Raw genomic sequence first — 20,775 nt, forward strand, 5'->3', positions numbered from 1 at the left:
TGGAGCTTGCAGCCTCCGAAGGTTGTGGCGCCTCCCGAGGTACGGGGACCACAGGAGCTTGGTTGCTCACCACGGCCTCTGCAGGCCCAGAGATGCCATCTTGTGGGGTCCGATCGTCCGCATGAGTCATTGTGGGTTTAGCGGCACCGTCCTGATGCCACTCCGTCCCGGCTCGAGGTTCGGCGTTACGTGATGTTTCCTTGGCCCGACGCTCTTCCTGGACTGCCACCAATGTCGCGCTGGCTGAATGGGGGGTGGCGGCCAGGTAGAGCACCAGGGGCTCGAGGGGTCGAGGCGCGACCATCACCGGGGCCTGGTCAAATATCTCTTGAGGTCTTGAAACACCAGGTCGGCCTCTAGGATCCACTCGAACGAGCTCTTCTTCTTCATCAGGTTGAAGAACAATAGGGCAAGTTCTCCCAGCTTGGAAATGAAGCGCCCCAACAAGGTCACGCAACCCGCGAGCTTCTGCATTTCCTTGAGAGTTTGGGGCAGGCTCATGTCTTCTATTGCCTTGACCTTCTCCGGATTTGCCTCGATCCCCCTGTGCGACACGAGGAAACCCAGCAGCTTGCCCAAAGGGACGCCGAACAAGCACTTCTCTAGATTGAGCCACATGTCCACCTGTCGCAGGCTGGCGAAGGTTTCCTCCAAGTCTTGTATGAGGGTCCCTGCCTCTCGAGATATCACCATGATGTCGTCGATGTAGGCCTCAGCGTTCCTCCTGAGCTATTGGCCCAGGGCGATGTGCATCAGCCGATGGAAGGTTGCCCCAGCGTTGCGCAGTTCGAAAGGCATGTAGGTGTAGTAGTATACCCCGCACGGGGTCAGGAAGGCCATCTTGTCCACGTCCTCCACCACCATCTTGATCTGGTGATAACCCGAGAAGGCATCTAGAAAACACAGCAGGTCGCATTCGGCGGTGGAGTCGACGATCTGGTCGATGCGCGGAAGTGGGAACGGGTCTTGAGGGTAGGCTTTGTTGATGTTGGTGAAGTCGACGAACATACATTCCTTCCCACCTTTCTTGGGCACAACGACGGGGTTCGCCAGCCATTCTGGGTACCGGACCTCGTGGATGACGCCCGCAGCTTGTAGCTTGCGGGTTTCGTGGACGATGAAAGACTGCTTCTCCGTGGACTACCGTCGCGCCTTCTGCTTCACAGGGCACACATTGGGGAACTCCCTTAAGTGATGCTCGATTACTCCCCTTGGGACTCCCACTAGCTCCTTGGGCTCCTTATTCGCACACAAGAATCTCACTAGCGCCTCTTCTTGGTCGGGATTCGAGGTTGGTGCCTATGGTGAAAGTGGCTCCTGAGGCTCCGTCTTCCTCGACCGGCACTTGCTTGGTTTCAGCCCAATCTTGAGTGAACAACTGCTTCTTTTTTGCTAGCGCGGCCGCCTTAGCCCCCGGGGCGGCCTCATCTGCTGGACGTGCCGCGACGGCGGCTCTGAAGGCGAGCTAGAGAGCCGTTAGGGCTTCCTTGGTGTCCCCTGCCACAGTGAGAACGCCGCTGCTCCCCGGCATCTTCATGAGGTTGTAGGCTGGATGGGTTGCAACCATGAACTGAGCCAGGGTAGGGTACCTGAGGATGGCGTTGTACGGGAGGCCGATGTGGGCGATGTCGAAGTCGATCAGCTCGGTGCGGTAGTTGTCGCGGGTACCAAAGGTGACCGGGAGGCGTCTTTGCCCCAGGGGGCTGGTGGAGCTGATGCCGACCCCAGAGAAAGGCTTGGTGGGGCGGAGCCTCCATATGGTACATGAAGCAAGCCAAAGGCTTCCACAGAGAGCACGTTGAGGCCTGCTCCGTCGTTGACGAGGGTCTTGGTCACCGCCATGTTGCAGATGGTGGGTGTGCACAGCATCGGGAGCGTGCCCGAGCCCGCAGTGATAGCTGGTGGTCCTCCGAGCTGAAGGTGTAGTCGGCCTGGGGCTCCGCCCAACCCGAGGGAGCCCCCGGCTGCACGCGGGCAGCGCCCACCTGGCGGAAGAACTGCTTGACATGGCGATTTGTGGGTGGTGCCCGTGAGCCAGCAAGGAGGGCTGCAACGGTGAGAGGCGCCTGTGCTGCGAAGCGCGTGACGAAGAGGCGGCGCAGCTCCTCCCAGGAGGCCACTGAAGATCCTGGCAGGCTGAGCAGCCAGGCGTGTGGCATGCCAGCCAGGGCCGGGGGGAACCAGTTGGCCATGACCTGGTCATCGCCTCCGGCTTCGATGACGGCCTCCTCATACGCCTGCAGGAAAGCCGTCGGATCTGCCGCACCGTCGTAGCGGGGCGGCATCTCCGGCATGAACTTGCGCGGCCACCGCACCAGCCGCAAAGCGTGGGTGAAGGCCCGGACGCCCGCAGCGCATCCGCAGGCGCCCGCCGGCCTGATTGGGGGGATGGCGTCGACCATGGAGCTGGACGAAGCAAGCGGAGAGGCGAAGCTTCGGCGCACCCCTACCTGGTGCGCCAAATGTCGAATCGTGGGTTCTGGCAAACCCTTGAGGTTTGAATACTGGGGTGCGCATGAAGATCTCTCTTTCTCGCTCACTCTCGCAACGATCTCTAGGCCTAGCTCACCGAACCCAGGAACAAGTGAGACGAGATTTTATACTGGTTCGGGCCACCGTTGTGGTGTAATACCCTACTCCAGTGTGGTGTGGTGGATTGCCTCATAGGCTGAGGATGAACTAGTACAAAGGATGAACAGCCTCCTGAGGAGAGGTGTTCTTTAGGTCGGTGAGCTTGTGTGTGTGAGGATGGTCTCAATGATCCGTGGATGAGCCCCCCTTTGCTAAGGTGGTGGCTAGTCCTATTTATAGAGGCCCTGGTCCTCTTCCCAAATGTTTAGGCGGGAAGGGATCCCACAACGGCCAATTTCGAAGGGAGACAACTAGTACAAGCCATCCTAACAAAAGGTGGTCTTCGCCTGCCAAAGGCTCTGGTGGTGACGCCGTCATGGGCTCTGCGGTGACCTCCGTCCTGCCGTCCTGGTGGTCTTGGTCTTGTTGCACCGATATGGAAACCTTTGCCTGATGCCTCGGGACTCCTTGCCTGTGCTTGCCCCTTTAGCACCAAAGAGGAAACAAGTACTCTGCGCTGGCTGGTGCCCGCCTGGCCTTGGTCATCATGGCTCATGTCACGTGAACCTCGTGAGGTGCCCCTTGTATAGATATCTCCGCCCCTCGGGAGCTAGCCTAGCGAGGCCGCCCCGAAGGTGGTCTTGGTGTCGTCCGCCTCGTGAGGCCTGGCCCCTTGCGAGGGTCTTGAGTGGTTGCTAGTGAAGATGGGCTGTACCAGGCCGTTGGTGGAGCCACGCCCTGGGCCATAGGTAGGCAAGTCTGGGTACCCCCGTTCCCAGGACGCCAACAAAAGTAGTTGTGGGTGATGATTTATTCAATTTTCTTACCGTTACTAGTATTATCTTGATTCGGCGGCATTGTGGGATGAAGCGGCCCAGACCGACCTTACACATACGCTTACGTGACACTAGTTCCACCGACTGACATGCACATGATGCATAAGGTGGCTAGCGGGTGTCTGTCTCTCCCACTTTAGTCAGATCAGATTCGATGAAAAGGGTCCTTATGAAGGGTAAATAGCAATTGGCATATCACCGTTGTGGCGTTTGCATGCATAAGAAACGTTCTTGCTTGAAACCCATAACAGCCACGTAAAACATGCAAGAACAATTAGAGGACGTCTAACTTGTTTTTGCAGGGTATGCAATGTGATGTGATATGGCCAAAAGGATGTGATGAACTATATATGTGATGTATGAGATAGATCATGTTCTTGTAATAGGAATCACGACTTGCATGTCGATGAGTATGACAACCGGCAGGAGCCATAAGAGTTGTCTTAATTTATTGTATGACATGCGTGTCAATGAAAATGCCATGTAATTACTTTACTTTATTGCTAACCGTTAGCCATAGTAGTAGAAGTAATAGTTGGCGAGACAACTTCATGAAGACACGATGATGGAGATCATGATGATGGAGATCATGGTGTCATGCCGGCGAAGTAGGTGATCATGCCGCACCTCAAAGATGGAGATCAAAGGCGCAAGATGATATTGGCCATATCATGTCACTTTATGATTTGCATGTGATGTTTGTCATGTTTACATCTTATTTGCTTAGAACGATGGTAGCATAAATAAGATGACCCCTTACAAAAATTTCAAGAAATGTGTTCCCCCTAACCGTGCACTGTTGCGAAGGTTCGTTGTTTCGAAGCACCACATGATGATCGGGTGTGCTAGATTCTAATGTTCGCATACAACGGGTGTAAGCCAGATTTACACATGCGAAACACTTAGTTTGACTTGACAAGCCTAGCATGTACAGACATGGCCTCGAAACACGAGAGGCTGAAAGGTCGAACATGAGTCGTATAGTAGATGCGATCAACATGGAGATGTTCACCATTGATGACTAGTCCGTCTCAGGTGATGATCGGACATGGCCTAGTCGATTCGGATCATGTATCACTTAGATGACTAGAGGGATGTCTATCTGAGTGGGAGTTCATTGAATAATTTGATTAGATGAACTTAATTATCATGAACATAGTCTAAATTGTCGTTGAAAATTATGTTGTAGATCAATAGCTCGTGTTTCAGCTCCCTGTTTTAATACGTTCCTAGAGAAAGACTAAGTTGAAAGATATTGTGAGCAATTGTGCGGACTAGGGCCATAGTCTAAGGATTGTCCTCACTGCTACACATAAGGCTTCTATCGTTAATGCACCGCTTGGTATGCCAACCCCTCTGGCGTCGTCTGTGGATGTTGTGAACATCTGGAAGACACGTTCTAATGACTACTTGATAGTTTAGTGCGCCATGCTTTAGAACTTAGAGTCAGGGATCCAAATGCTTTTTGAACGCCATGGAACATACGAGATGTTCCTAGAGCTAAAATTAGTATTTCAGGTTCATGCCCGTGTTGAGAGGTTGAGACCTCTGACAAGACCTTTGCCTACAAGATGGGGGAGAATAGCTCAGCCAGTGAGCATGTGCTCAGAATGTCTGGGTACTTCAATCGCTTGAATCAAGTGGGAGTCTATCTTCCAGTTAAGGGAGTGATTGACAAAGTTCTCCAGTCATTATCACCAAGCTGCTAGAGTTTCATGATGAACTATAACATGCAAGGAAAGATGTTCCCAGAGCTGTTCGTCGTGCTTAAGGCCGTGAAGGTAGAAATCAAGAAGCAGCATCAAGTGTTGATGGTTAACAAGACCACTGGTTTCAAGAAGGGCAATGACAAGGAGGGAAACTTCATGAATGGCAAGCCAGTTGCCGCTCTAGTGAAGAAATCCAAGAACCCAAACCCGTGACAAAGTGCTTCTATTAGGGGAACGGTCACTGGTAGCAGAACTGCCTCAAATACTTGGTAGATAAGAAGGCTGGCAACTTCAACAAAAGTATATTTGATATATGTATTATTGATGTGTACCTTACTAGTACTCCTAGTAGCACCTGGGTATTAGATACCGGTTCAGTTGCTAATATTGGTAACTCGAAACAAAAGCTAGGGAATAAACGGAGACTAGCTAAGGGCAAGGTGACGATGTGTGTTGGAAGTGTTTCCGAGGTTGATGTGATCACCATCGCATGCTCCCTCTACCTTCGGTATTAGTGTTGAACCTAGATAAATGTTGTTTGCATTGGTGTCTATGTTGAGCATGAACATGATTATATCATGTTTATTGCGATACGGTTATTCATTTAAGTCAGAGAATAATGGTTATTCTGTTTGCATGAATAACACCTTCTATGGTCATGCACCCAATGTTAATGGTTTATTGAATCTCGGTCATAGTGATACACATGTCCATAACATTGATGCCAAAAGATGTAGAGTTGATAATGATAGTACCACTTTCATGTGGCATTGCCGCTTAGGTCATATTGGTGTAAAGCGCATGAAGAACCTCCATGCTAATGGACTTTTCAAGTCACTTGATTTTGAATCACTTGACACATGCGAACCATGCCTCATTGCCAAGATGACTAAAACCCCGTTTTCTGGAAAAATGGAACGAGCAAGTGACTTGTTGGAAATCATACATGCTGATGTGTGTGGTCCGATGAGTGTTGACGCGTGTGGTGGATATCATTATTTTCTCACCTTCACCAATGAATTGAGTACATATGGGCATATTTACTTAATGAAGCATAAGTCTGAATGTTTAAAAAATTCAAGAAATTTCAGAGTGAAGTTGAGAATCATCATAACAAGAAGATCAAGTTCCTACGATATGATCAAGGGGAGAGTATCTGAGTTATGAGTTTGGCAATCACTTAAGACAAGATGGAATCATTTCACAGTTGACGCCACCTAGAACACCATAGCGTAATGGTGTGTCTGAACATCGTAATCGCACTCTATTGGACATGGTGTGATCTATGATGTGTCTTGCCAATCTACCGCTGTCATTTTGGGGTTATGTATTGGAGACAACTACATTCACTTTAAATAGGGCACCATCTAAAGTCCGTGGAGACGACACCATATGAACTATGGTTTGGCAAGAAACCTAAGTTGTTGTTTCTTAAGGTTTGGGGCTGCGATGCTTATGTTGATAGACTTCTGCCAGAAAAGCTTGAACCCAAAACGGACAATTGCATCTCCATAGAATACCCAAAGAAGACGATTGGGTATACCTACTATCTCAGATCTGAGGGCAAAGTGTTTGTCTCTATGAAGAAGTCCTTTCTCGAGAAAGAGTTTCTCTTGAAAGAATTGAGTGGGAGGAAGATAGAACTTGATGAGGTTGTTGAACCTTCACTTCAACTAGAGAGTAGCGCATCACAGAAAGATGTTTCTATGGCACTTAAGTCAGTTGAAGAGAAAGGTAATGATGATGATCATGAAGCTTCAGATCAAATTACTATCAAACCTCGTAGGTGGACAAGGGTGTGTACAACTTCTGAGTGGTAACCCTGTCTTAAAGGTCATGTTGTTGGACAACGATGAACCTATGAGCTATGAAGAAGCGATGGTGGGCCCGATTCCAACAAATGGCTGGAAGCCATGAAATCCGAGATAGGATCCATGTATGAGGAATAAAGTATGGACTTTGGTGGACTTGCCCGATGATCGGCAAGCCATTGAGAATAAATGGATCTTTAAGAAGAAGACAGACACTGATGGTATTGTCACCATTTATGGAGCTCGACTTGTCTCAAAGAAGTTTCCGACAAGTTCAAGGAGTTGACTATGATGAGACTTTCTCAATCATAGCGATGCTAAAGTTTGTTAGAATTATGTTAGCAGTTGCTGCATTTTCATTTACGAAATCTGGCAGATGGATGTCAAAACAAAGTTTCCTTGATGGTTTCCATGAGGAAAGGCTGTATGTGATACAACTAGAAGGTTTTGTCGATCCTAAGGATGCTAAAAGGTATGCAAACTCCAGCGATACTTCTAAGGACTGGAGCAAGCATCTCGGAGTTGGAACATACGCTTTCAGGAGGTGATCAAAGCATTTGGGTTTATACAAAGTTTGGAAGAAACTTGTATTTGCAAGAAAGTGAGTGGGAGCACTACAACATTTTGATAAGTATATGTGGATGACATATTGTTGATCAGAAATGATGTAGAATTTTTGGAAAGCATAAGGGTTGTTTGAATGGAGTCTTTCAAATGAAGACCTGTGTAAAACAACTTACATGTTGGGTATCAAGATCTATAGAGATAGATCAAGACACCTGATAAGACTTTCACAGAGCACATACCTTGACTTGATCTTGAAGGAGTTCAAGATGGATCAGTCAAAGAAGGAGTTCTTGCCTGAGTTGTAAGGTGTGAAGTTTAGACTTGAAGCTCAACCACGACAGAAGAAAGAGAAAGGACGAAAGTCGTCCCCTATGCCTCAACCATAGGCTCTATACGATATGCCATGCTGTGTATCACGATGTGCCTTGCCACGTGTCTGGCAAGGGGGTATAAGAGTGATCCAGGAGTGGATCATTGGACAACGGTCAAAAATTGTCCTTAGGAATAAGGAAATGTTTCTTGATTATGGAGGTGATGAAGAGTTCGGCGTAAAGGGTTATGTCGATGCAAGCTTTAACACCTATTCAGATGACTCTGAGTAGCAAACTGGATACGTATAGTGGAGCAACCATTTGGAATAGCTCCAAGTGGAGCATAGTAGCAACATCTATAATATGAAATAGAGATTTGCGAAGAACACACGGATCTTCATGTTGCAGATCCATTGACTGAATCGCTCATAAGCATAACATGGTCAAACCTTAGAACTCATTGAGTGTTGATCACATGGTGATGTGAACTAGATTATTGACTCTAGTAAACTCTTTGGGTGTTAGTAACATGCAATGTGAACTATGAGTGCTGATCACATGGCGATGTGAACTAGATTATTGACTCTAGTGCAAGTGGGAGACTGTTGGAAATATGCCCTAGAGGCAATAATAAAATGGTTATTATTATATTTCCTTGTTCATGATAATTGTCTATTGTTCATGCAATAATTGTATTAACCAGAAACCATAATACATGTGTGAATACATAGACCAGAACATGTCCCTAGTAAGCCTCTAGTTGACTAGCTCATTGATCAATAGATGGTTATGGTTTCCTGACCATGGACATTGGATGTCGTTGATAACGGGATCACATCATTATGAGAATGATATAATGGACAAGACCCAATCCTAAGCATAGCAAAAGATCGTGTAGTTCGTTTGCTAGAGCTTTTCTAATGTCAAGTATCATTTCCTTAGACCATGAGATTGTGCAACTCCCGGATATCGTAGGAGTGCTTTGGGTGTATCAAACGTCACAACGTAACTTTGTGGCTATAAAGGTACACTACAGGTATCTCCGAAAGTGTATGTTGGTTTGGCACGAATCGATACTGGGATTTGTCATTCTATATGACAGAGAGGTATCTCTGGGCCCACTCGGTAATGCATCATAATAATGATCTCAGTGTGACTAAGGAGTTAGCCATAGGATCATGCATTACAGAATGAGTAAGGAGACTTGACGGTAACGAGATTGAACGAGGTATGGGGATACCGACGACCGAATCTTGGGCAAGTAACATACCAATGGACAAAGGGAATTGTATACGGGATTGATTGAATCGTCGACATCGTGGTTCATGTGATGAGTTCATCATGGAACATGTGGGAGCTAACATGGGTATCCAGATCCCGTTGTTGGTTATTGGCTGGAGAGATGTCTTGGTCATGTCTGCATGGTTCCCGAACCCATAGGGTCTACACACTTAAGGTTCGGTGATGCTAGAGTTGTAATGGGAATAGTATGTGCTTACCAAAGGTTGTTCGGAGTCCCGGATGAGATCCTGGACGTGATGAGGAACTCCGGAATGGTCTAGAGGTGAATATTGATATATTGGACGAAGGTAATTGGAGTCCAGAATTGCTCTGGGAGTACCTGCTGATGACTAGCATGACCGAAAGGAGTTTCGGAGGCCCCGACAAACGTTGGGGGCCGTATGGGCCAAGGGGAGGGGTTACACCAGCCCACTAAGGGGCTGTGCGCCCCTCCCACCCCATCTCATGTAACCTGGAGAGGTGGGGGCGCCTCCCCTAGGGAAGCCGCCCCTCTCGGCTTGGGGGGGGCAAGTTTCCTAGGCGTGGGGGTGCCCAAACCCATCTAGGGTTTCCCGTGTGGCCACCGCCCCTCCCCTAGGGAAAGCCTAGGGCACCTCCTCCCCCCCTTCCCCCTATATATAGTGAGGGATAGAGAGGGCAGCCGCACCCCCTTCCCTGACGCAGCCTCTCCCTTCTCCAACAACTCCTCCTCCTCCATAGTGCTTAGCGAAGCTCTGCCGGAGAACCACGCGCTCCACCACCACACCGTCGTGTTGCCGGAGTTCTCCCTGAAATTCTCCTCTCCCCTTGCTGGATCAAGAAGGAGGATACGTCCCCGGGCCGTACGTGTGTTGAACACGGAGGCGCCATCCGTTCGGCGCTTGATCGGATCTTCCGCGATTTGAATCACTGCAAGTACGACTCCATCAACCGCGTTCTTGTAACGGTTCTGCTTAGCGATCTTCAAGGGTATGACGATGCACTCCCTCTCTCTTATTGCTAGCATCTCCTAGATTGATCTTGGTGACACGTAAGAAAATTTTGAATTATTACTACGTTCCCCAACATTGGCACCTTGAGTTTTCCATTGCTGCTTCATCAGCCTTTATTCCGGGCTAGTTTCCATTTTCCCCGTGCGTGGTGTAAAGCCAATAGTGGCGGGGCCGCTCTAGTGATGGCCCGTGAATGACTTTAACACATGGGGTAGAACTGCCAATTTACTCTTCCATAACGCGCTCTTATCCTTAGCCACGTATGCAGCATGCATCGCGCGGGGTAGGTAACGGAAGCACGTGGCACGGGAGAGTACCTCGGAAAGGGACCGCCCGTCTTGAATTAGCGGAGGAGGGCGGTGATCACCCGTGGATGGAGCAGCTGCCCTTCCCCGCCCGGCCTATAAAATGGAGGGGCGGAGGAGGGCAGAGCCATCTATCTTTGCATTCTCCTTCTTCCCTTGTTCTCTACATCTGGCGACGATGTCGAAGAGAAGAGCCTGGGGCCATCCCCCGGGCTCCAGCTTGGGATTTCCCTTGGATCTGAGAGGAAGGTTCGGGCGGCGCGGCGCCGACGCCTGGAGTGGTAACTCTGGCGTGCTTGCCGCCGGGCCGCCCATGGCCTCGACTTCAGTGGGAGGGGACATGACCAACACCACGTCGCGGCTCGAGATGGGCACAACGCGTGGTAGTCGACCGCTCCCCATTCTTCTTCCTTTTGCGGCATCGGGGAGGAGCCGTAGAAGAGATTCGCCGCTAACAGGGGCGAATCTAGCTCCTCCTAGGTGCGGTTTTCTCGTCGGACAAGAGGGCTCATTGCTTTCTCACACGTCTTCAGGACGTGCGGTGACTTCCAACGTCAGGGCTCCCGGGGACGACCATGCTCTCTGTGGAAGGGCTTAGAGAGCATGGTGCCCGGTGTGGTGGTTGCGCCGAGGTCTTCGGGTAGTAGTGATATGGACGGCAGCGGCAACCCATGATGCCTCAAGAACGGGGACAACCGTTTCGATGAGTCGTGTTTGCCGGTGACTCCATGCCTCCCATCTGGTCCTCCAGCAACGTCACCATCCATGCCTGCCCCTGGTTTCTTATTCCCTATCGGGGAGCGGCGCCATCTTGATCCTGGGGAGGCCCTGGATCCCAGCTGTGCACACCTCCGGCCCCTTTGACCTCTTCCTGTAGGAGATGGACAGGGGCAAAGGCGTAACGGGGCACTTATCTTTTTTCAATCTTAAACTTGTAGGCAGTTACCAAATTTTAATTCAAATAATGTAATCCTTTCATCCATGTTTGTGTTCTGTAATGCTTGTACTTGTATCTGCATGTCAATGAAATAGATAAACCTTCCCGGGAACCTGTACATGTATATGTCCATGCAGACGTGGAGTGCCTCTTTACTGTAATTAAACGAGCTTTCCCCGAGAGGATATGCTGCCGGCAACTTTTTCGTCTACCGAAGAACCATGTCTGCCGGGGAACAGACTGAGATACCAGCCCCCCACCCACTCCCTTTTTACCAAGGGCCACTGCGACCATGTAGGCCGAAGCAATGTTGGAGCCAAGGATGGGAGCACCCTGGTTCCAAGAGAGCGGCAAGGTTTCTCTATGCACAAGTTATAGCTTACAGAACACTAATGGACAAGAGGTAAACTTATCTGTTTGGCTTCCTAGGGATCGTTGTTCCGTGCAATCTTCTCGTCCTTTATCGAAGTCAAGTTCACAAAGGGAACCTGCAACTTCATGTAGATGAGAATGAATGCAGGATGCAATCCTATCTATATGCATATGCAAATGCTCATGAAATGCTTGTGTAGTGATCTGGGTGTGCTCGTGACGGAAATATGTCCTAGAGGCAATAATAAAGTTGTTATTTATATTTCCTTATATCATGATAAATGTTTATTATTCATGCTAGAACTGTATTAACTGGAAACTTAGTACATGTGTGAATACGTAGACAAACAGAGTGTCACTAGTTTGCCTCTACTTGATTAGCTCGTTGAATCAATGATGGCTATGTTTCCTAACCATAGACATGAGTTGTCATTTGATTAACGGGATCACATCATTAGAGAACGATGTGATTGACTTGACACATCCGTTGGCTTAGAACGATGATCGTTTAGTTTGTTGCTATTTCTTTCTTCATAACTATACATGTTCCTATGACTATGAGATCATGCAACTCCCGAATACAGGAGGAACACTTTGTGTGCTACCAAACATCACAACGTAACTGGGTGATTATAAAGGTGCTCTACAGGTGTCTCCGATGGTGTTTGTTGAGTTGGCATGGATCAAGATTAGGATTTGTCACTTCGATTGTCGGAGAGGTATCTCTGGGCCCTCTCAGTAATGTACATCACTATAAGCCTTGAAAGCAATGTAGCTAATGAGTTAGTTACTGGATGTAGCATTACGGAACGTGTAAAGAGACTTGCCAGTAATGAGATTGAACTAGGTATTGAGATACCAACGATCGAATCTCGGGCAAGTAACATACCGATGACAAGGGGAACAATGTATATCGTTATGCAGTTTGACCGATAAAGATCTTCGTAGAATATGTAGGAACCAATATGAGCATCTAGGTTCCGCTATTGGTTATTGACCGGAGACATGTCTCGGTCATGTCTACATAGTTCTTGAACCCGTAGGGTCCGCACGCTTAACGTTCGGTGACGATTGGTATTACGAGTTTATGTGTTTTGATGTAACGAAGGTAGTTCGTAGTCCCGGATTTGATCATGGATATGATGAACAATCTTGAAATGGTCGAGACGTAAAGATCAATATATTGGAAGCCTATGTTTGGACATCGGAATGGTTCCGGGTGAAATCGGGAGTATACCGGAGTACCGGGAGGTTACCGGAACCCCTGGAGGTATATGGGCCTTATTGGGCCTTAGTGGAAGAGAGGGGAAAGAAGCAAAGGAGGGGGCGCTCGGCCCAAGCCCAATCCAAATTGGGAGAGGGGCCGGCCCCCACTTTCCTTCCTTCTTCCTTCTCCTTCCTTCTCTCTTAGAACAAACAAAGGGAAGGGGGGGGATCCTACTCCCGGTGGGAGTAGGACTCCTTGGGACGCGCCTAGAGAGGCCGGCCCCCCTCCTCCACTACTTTATATACTGGGGAGGGGGGCACCCCATGGACACACAATTTGATCATTGATCATTAGCCGTATGCGGTGCCCCCCTCCAACATAATCCACCTTGGTAATATCATAGCGGTGCCTAGGCGAAGCCCTGTTCCGGTAGCAACATCATCACCGTCATCATGCCGTCGTGCTGACAAAGCTGTCCCTCGAAGCTCTACTGGATTGTGAGTTCGCGGGACGTCACCGAGCCGAACGTGTGCAGATCGCGGATGTGCCATATCTTCGGTACTAGATCAGCTGATCGTGAAGACGTACGACTACATCAGCCGCGTTGTCATAACGCTTCCGCTTATGGTCTACGAGGGTACGTAGACGATACTCTCCCCTCTCGTTGCTATGCATCACTAAGATCTTGCGTGTGCGTAGGAATTTTTTTGAAATTACCGTGTTCCCCAACAGTGGCATTCAAGCCAGGTTTACGCGTAGATGTTATATGCACGAGTAGAACACAGAGGAGTCGTGGGCGTGGGTATATACATATTGCTTGCCGTCACTAGTTGTTTCTTGATTCGGTGGCATTGTTGGGTGAAGCAGCTCAGACCAACATTACGCGTATGCTTACGCGAGACTGGTTCTACCGACGTGCTTCGCACACAGCTGGCTAGTGGGTGGCTGTTTCTCCAGCTTTAGTTGAATTGGATTCAATGAACATGGTTCTTTCTGAAGATAAAAAAGTAATCACTATACTGCAGTTGTAGCTACTTGTTGAGATAGTGATCATGCGGAGACCCCGCAGAGCAGGACTAGGGGTGTTATCTCCTAGGAGAACCCCGAACCTGGGTAAGATTCGCCGACGTGCATGTCTTCGCCTCATCCCGTTTCCTGGCACCAGTGACATCTTATTTGCCCCCTCCACGATAAGCCATCCTTTGGCATATGTCGCACGACACCCCCGACATCTGGCACCCACCATGGGGCTAGGTGCATCGTCGTCCAGAGATCTGTTCTGGACGGGAACCCTCTTCCTTTCCAGCGAGCGTAGCCAGCCTGGCACGCCAGACCTTGTTGGCGACGTCCGCCTCTCCGACGAGCCGACGTCGGACGCAGGCACAGATGGCCTCGAGAGCTGCCTCGTCAACCTCCTCGACCAGCTCCACATCACCAACGGGCCAACTTTCGACTTGGAGTCAATTGGCTCCACCGACCTGATGCTTGTCGACTCCGACATGGCATCCCTCGACGCTTACCCCACCAACGTGGTGGTCATCGACGATCCACTCCCACGCGCGGAGAGCGGAGGCATCACCGTCAAGGAGGTGCTTGTTATCAACCACAATGGGGGCTCCGGAGGAGCCGGCCAAGAGCCATTGCAGGCGGCAATGCGGGATTTGTCCACGCCCATTATTGCGGATGCGGATGGCAAGACGCTGGAAGCCTGCCGCGTTTCACTTGTGGAGAACTCCAAGAAATTGGCTACCATGAGGCACCTCTTTGAAGCCTTCCAGCATGAGGTTGATCGCGCTGTCGGTGGCACGCCGACTGCTGCCGGGCCCAGCCGAGCAGGTATGGTCAGGCAGCGAGGCGGAGCCGTCGCCAGCATGTTTGGAGTAGACCGCCCAGTCTATGCCATGCCCATGGAGAACATACGCGCCGCCCAGGCGGCAGCAGATGAGTTGGACCACCTGGAGGGTGACGAGCGTCGCTACATGACAGAGCATGTTCAACAGCTTATTGATGCGGCTACTGCCCAACAAGAAGCCGGCTGTCGCGCTGAAGAGCTTCACCAGCGGGTTGAGAACCTGCCCCCTCGCCAAGAGCATGGCACGACCTCCCGGACGCCGAGTGGTAGCGCCCGCAACAGACGACACAAAGAGTCGGCTGCCAGCCGTAGTCGGACTCGCATAACTATTGAGCATGACCAAGATGGCCACCCTCGAGCAGTCGAATGACGGGACGATGATCCGCTACCGCTGCCTCCTCGAAGGGAAAGGCGCACCTCCCTGCCGCCTGTTGATCATCCGACTCTTGGCGACCGGCTGGTCCGCCGAGAAGGAGTCGGCGAGAGCGACGCACGCCACCAGATCGACCGGCTGGCTCGATCCCTAGTGCTAGAAGAAGAAGACGCGATGGGTCCGCCTTGCTTTGGCCCCCGCATTCGTGACGAGCCTTTCCCCAAGGGGTTCTCGCTCCTAAGGGACACGCCCAAGTACAATGGCTCCGTGAAGCCGGAGGATTGGCTGGTGGACTATTCCACGGCTGTCAGCATAGCGAACGACAACAGGCGCGTTGCTGTGAACTATGTCCCGCTCATGCTCCAGGGCATAGCCCGGACATGGCTGAACAGCCTCAAGCCCTACAGCGTCAAGAGCTAGGTAGACTTCACCGAGGTGTTTATCCGAAACGTCACCAGCACCTACAAGCGGCCTCCCAAGCCTCGCGAGCTCTCGCTGTGCATCCAAGGCCCCAATGAGTCCACCCCGCGATTACCTGACACGATGGGCAGAACTGCGCAACTCCTGCGAAGGGGTGCACGAGGTCCAAGCCATTGAGTACTTCACCGCCGGGAGCTGAGAGGGCACCTTACTCAAGCACCGTCTTCTTTGTGATGAGCTGACCACACTCGACGAGCTGCTGATCGTAGATATGCCACGGCCGTCTCCTCCATGAAGTCGGAACTTTGGGTGGACACTTCTGGGAAGGTCCTTCTCCCATCCCCTCGAACACCGGCTGGAGATAATAGTCGGCGCCAGCAGCCGAATGACAACAAGCGCAAAGCCCCCCCAGCCGGTTTCTACCAGCCAGCAGGTGGCGACTGTTGAAGATCAACAACCCGAAGGGCAGCCAACCCCAAGCGTCAGAAGGGCGGCAAGTTTACTTGTATGCCCGCCTTCTCCTTCGAGCAGACTCTCGATGCCCCCTAGCCGGCCTCAAGATCACTTGTTGCCAAAGCCTTTCGCCATGGTTTCTTCTAGCTGACTGCTCTAGAAGATGCCAAAGACTTGGTCAAGAGATGTAAAGGATGTCAGAAGTTTAGTTCCAAGCAACATTTGCCGGCTTCTGCACTCAAGACCATTCCCCTTGCTTGGCCTTTTGCCATCTGGGGACTGGATATGGTGGGACCATTCAGGACAGCACGCAGAGGCATGGCTCATCTGCTTGTTGTCGTGGACAAATTCACCAAGTGGATAGAAGCGAAGCCAATCAAGAAGTTGAATGGTCCGACTGCTGTGACTTTCATCGCAGACATCACCACTCGGTACAACGTACCTCAAAGCATCATCACCGACAATGGCACTAATTTTTCCAAGGGCACCTTGGCCCGTTTCTGTGCGACATTGGGCATCCGACTGGACTTACCGTCTGTTGCCCACCCACAGTCAAACGACCAAGTCGAGTGAGCAAACGGTCTCATCTGGTCCAGAATCAAGCCCTGACTGGTCGAGCCTTAGGAGCGCTCTACCGGCTGCTGGATCGACGAGCTGCGGCCGTCCTTTGGAGTCTGTGCACCACTCCAAACAAATAAACCGGCTTCACCCCCTTCTTCCTCGTGTATGGTGCCGAGGCAGTCATCCCAACAGACATCGAGTTCGACTCACCTCGCATCACCATGTATACTGAGGCGGAGGCAAAGGAAGCACGAGAAGACGACGTTGACCTGCTGGAAGAGGGCCGGCTGTTGGCACTCAGCCGGTCTGCCATCTACTAGCAGGGTCTACTCCGCTACCACAGCCGGAAGGTCAAGCCAAGATCCTTCCAAGAGGGAGACCTTGTGCTCCGACTGATCCAGCGAACAGCCGGCCAACATAAGCTCTCGGCCCCCTGGGAAGGCCCTTTCATCATCAGCAAAGCCTTGGGCAACACTCCTACTACCTGATCGATGCTCAGAAGCCCAGGGCACGCAAGAGGGACGACTCTGGCAAGGAAACAGAGCGCCCATGGAATGCAAACCTCCTTCAAAGATTTTATAGTTGAATGCAGTATGTACCGCGCTACCTTTTCTATTACGTATGAAGACTTCAGGTCCCTCGAGGAGGACTCGGTCACTACCCGTCTTTTATCTATATGATAAGTATTATGCCTACAAATGTGTCATTCCATTCCTCCGCTTGAAACTGGGTTCGACTAGTCAGCCTGGGGGGCTTGCCGCCTTGTACTATGTCGGTATTTCTTGTAGTCGGACAAGTAATGTGTCAGCACCCAAGCGATCTCTTGCCACAAGGCATAGCTCGCAGAGCGGCTGTTCGCGTGGCAAGAACAAAAGGCAAGAAACGGTGCTCACATGAAAAATGGCTAAGGACCAAAACATCGACATAGGACAAGCCGGCCCTTCGCCTCGCCGACCGGCTGTTAAGCAGCCGGCCGGCCGGTTTCTTACTTAACTTGCAACGTTCAAATTGGTCAAAGTACTTTTCCTCCCACAATGGTGAAGTTCTTGACCAGGCTGTGGTCCGCAGAGCGGCTGTCTGGCTGGCAAGTAGGTATCAAGGGAGGGCGGCAAAGGAAAAAACCAAAGAACAAAAAAGCAAGGAAACTCAGAATTCGGCCAAAGCACAACATCTGCGGAAGATAATTTACATACCAAAAGGCCCTCGGCCAACATTCAACATAGTTTGAATACACCCCGCGGGTGTAATTGTACAAATTTAACAAAAGTTTGTCGAGAAGACTACTAAGCAGGAAAAGCTACGATAAATTGGCGGCCTAGACCAAGGGAGCAGCAGGAGAGTCCGACAGGTTGGTGGAATCGGGGTGCCGACTGGTGGAGTGGCCGGCTGGCGAGTCTCGACTTGGCCGCTTTCAGCAACAGTCGGCGTTCTGGCACGTGGCTCGGTGCTGGAGGTGCAGTCGAACTGAGGCTGTCCGTCCGCTCCGACCTCCGGCGCGCCGTCTTCATCATCCTCGTCTTCCTCGTCTCCCCCTCATCGCCGGAGGTTATTTATTCTGTCGAATCTTCGCCGTCGTCCAGGTTCAGGCCGCACCATTCTAGCGGTGCTTCAGCGCCATTCTCGTTCAGCTCAGGGACGAAGTCACCGGTGTTGGTGTACTCGGCGATCGCTGACGCGTGTATGGTGAGGTCGTGCTCCACCGCCACCAGCTCGGTGTCGGCTTCCTGCCGAAACGTGGCCAACTGGGCTAGATCTAGCCTAGGATACCACGCCTTGGCGAACTCCAAGGCCAGCTGCGCTCCTGCTCGGGCCGCAGAGCCCTTCCACGCCTCAATACGGCGGCGGCCACTTCCAACCAGTTGGCAGTCCGACTGGGGGTGCATGGGGCTTGCCTGTCTGGCCAGAGGGTGGTGATCGCCTGAGCCCCAGCATACTGCAGCCGACGGAGCATCCGGTGGGCCGGCTGGAGACGAGCCTGAATGCTGAGGAGCTGCTTGCCAAGGGTCCGAGGGGCGTCCGCAGAAATCTCCGTGCCACTCGCACTTCGTTCCTCATGGCGAGCCTCAATAGCCTTGTTGGCAGTGACGAAATGGTTGGGGAAGATGTCTGCACAAGCGAAACAATAAGTCAAGAGTCAGAAGCTAGAAGCCGGCTCGCTCGACTACAAACGGTCGAAAGAAGAGAAGAAAGCTCACCGTCGACTATGTCTTCAATTTGGCCATAACTAGCGGTCAGCGCCACCTCCATCTTGGCCCAACCCGAATGCTCGGTCTCGAACTCAGCCAGGAGACGGGCCTCATTGTCCTCCAACTGCTTCAGGGCCGCCTTGTGAAGTGTCGCCTAGTCCGCCAACTACTTGATCATGCGATCACGCTCCTGGGCTGCCCTGTTGGACTCGTCCTCACTGACGCACAGTGCGGTGTTGGCTTCACTTAGTTGTTGCTGCAGGACGGTGTTGGTCTCTGAAAGAACAAGACAGGAAGGATATCAAAAATCAAGAAAAAAGAGAAGTATTCACCGAAAGATCCGGCCCTACTGCTCAATAGTCGGCCCGCATCTCGGGGACTACAGCCCACGAGTGCGCTGACGCGCCCCCACAGAGAGAAGAAGATGGAGTGATTACTCCGGCTTTCCGCCAAGTCGGTGGTCCGTCGATCCAGCTCCCGGACATGGGAGTTGAAGCTGGCCGCGCGGATGTTGTGGTAGTCCTGCAACAAGGCAACCTAAGGGGAAGTAAGTTAGAAGCTCAGGACCCACTATGAAGTTCCAGGCCACCTGCTCAGCAGCCGACCCAGAACTCGGGGACTACAACTAGTGGGTGAGCTGGCGCGCCCCCATCAAAGATTACAGGAAACAAAAACAAGAGGCGAGTCATGTACCCGAACGGCGGCCCGCGTCTTCGCAAACACCTTCATGCATTGTGAGAGGCGACGACTTCAGCTCTAAAGTCAGCCTGTACGTCCTGCGCCGCCTTGATCAAGGCGCTCATTCCGCCTCCGCACACCCACTCTGTCGGCGTAGCGCTGGTGGCTTCGGCCTCATGAGCCGACGAGCTGGCGCTCCCAATCTCCATCCGCCTCGGTGCCGTGCCGCCTTCTCCACACGGTGGCGCATTGGAGTACACGCCGTGGGAGCCGACCCCACCACTAGCTCACCTCTAGTTGGTGGCTCCAATGGGGTAGCCGGCTGGGCGCCCTGCTTGTCTACAGTCGGCGGTTGCGGAGGCGCCTCTATCTCCGGCAAGACGGCGTCGTCGCCATCCCTCTCCATGGCCAGCTGCTCGTCACCGGCTCCCCCAGCTGGCGCCGGGATCTTTGTTGCTGGCGGCGCAGAGTGAAGGGGGATGATGAGTTGGGGGCCTGATGATGCACGGCGTCCGCTGCCCGCTTCTTTGCCGTGACATCGGTCTGGGCCTTAGCCACGGCGTCTGCGTCCGCTTGCGCCGCTTTGACCGCGGCCGCCTTGTTGGCCTCCGCCTTCCTGGCGGCGGCTTCTTTCTCCTCCCGCACCTCCCGTGCATTCCGTTCCCACGCTTCTCGGAGGTCGGCAGCCGGGTCTATACGGTGGGTATTGGTGGAGACCTCTGCCGCCCTGATGACGGAGGCTGAGGTCGACTGCTCAAGAGAGAGTGGAGCCCTGCTCAAAATAAAAAGTAAAAGGAGATTCAGAGGGAATTGGCAAGATAAAAGAATAAAAGAAGACACGAGAAAGGTTGACGACTTACGCCGACACCATCGGAGGCTTCTTGGTGGCTTTCTAGAACTTGGCCGCTTTCGTGGCGGTCTCGCGCCGCTTGGTCGCAGCGGCCGTGTTCTTGGCTGCGGCGGCCGAATGCTTGGGCTTCTTGGGATGGCTGTCGAATAGCAGCGCGCCCTGGTGTTTAGGCCCACCGCCTGGTGCGGTCGGTGTGGCTGAGGAACTTGGCCCCGCCTTGCTGGAAGGCAGCGGACGGTGCGGTACCTCCTCCTCCTCCTCCTCGTCATCATCCGGCCAGTCTTCCACGCCGCCTCTTCCTACGGGGCTGCCTGCCCCGCCACCGCCTGTGGCGTGGTCCTCTAGGGCGGCTGCTCCCGAGTCAGGGTCCGCCACGTCCCTAACGGCCCGGTCTGGCTGGTAGTTGATGCCGGCCTTCGGCTGGGAAGGGAGGATCTGCATCATGGTGAAACTGTTCAATCAGCAAGCAGAACCCGATAGGAGGGAGAAAAAAGAATCAAGAA

Source organism: Triticum aestivum, chromosome 4A (assembly GCF_018294505.1).
Source record: "Triticum aestivum cultivar Chinese Spring chromosome 4A, IWGSC CS RefSeq v2.1, whole genome shotgun sequence".
Lineage (NCBI taxonomy): Eukaryota > Viridiplantae > Streptophyta > Magnoliopsida > Poales > Poaceae > Triticum > Triticum aestivum.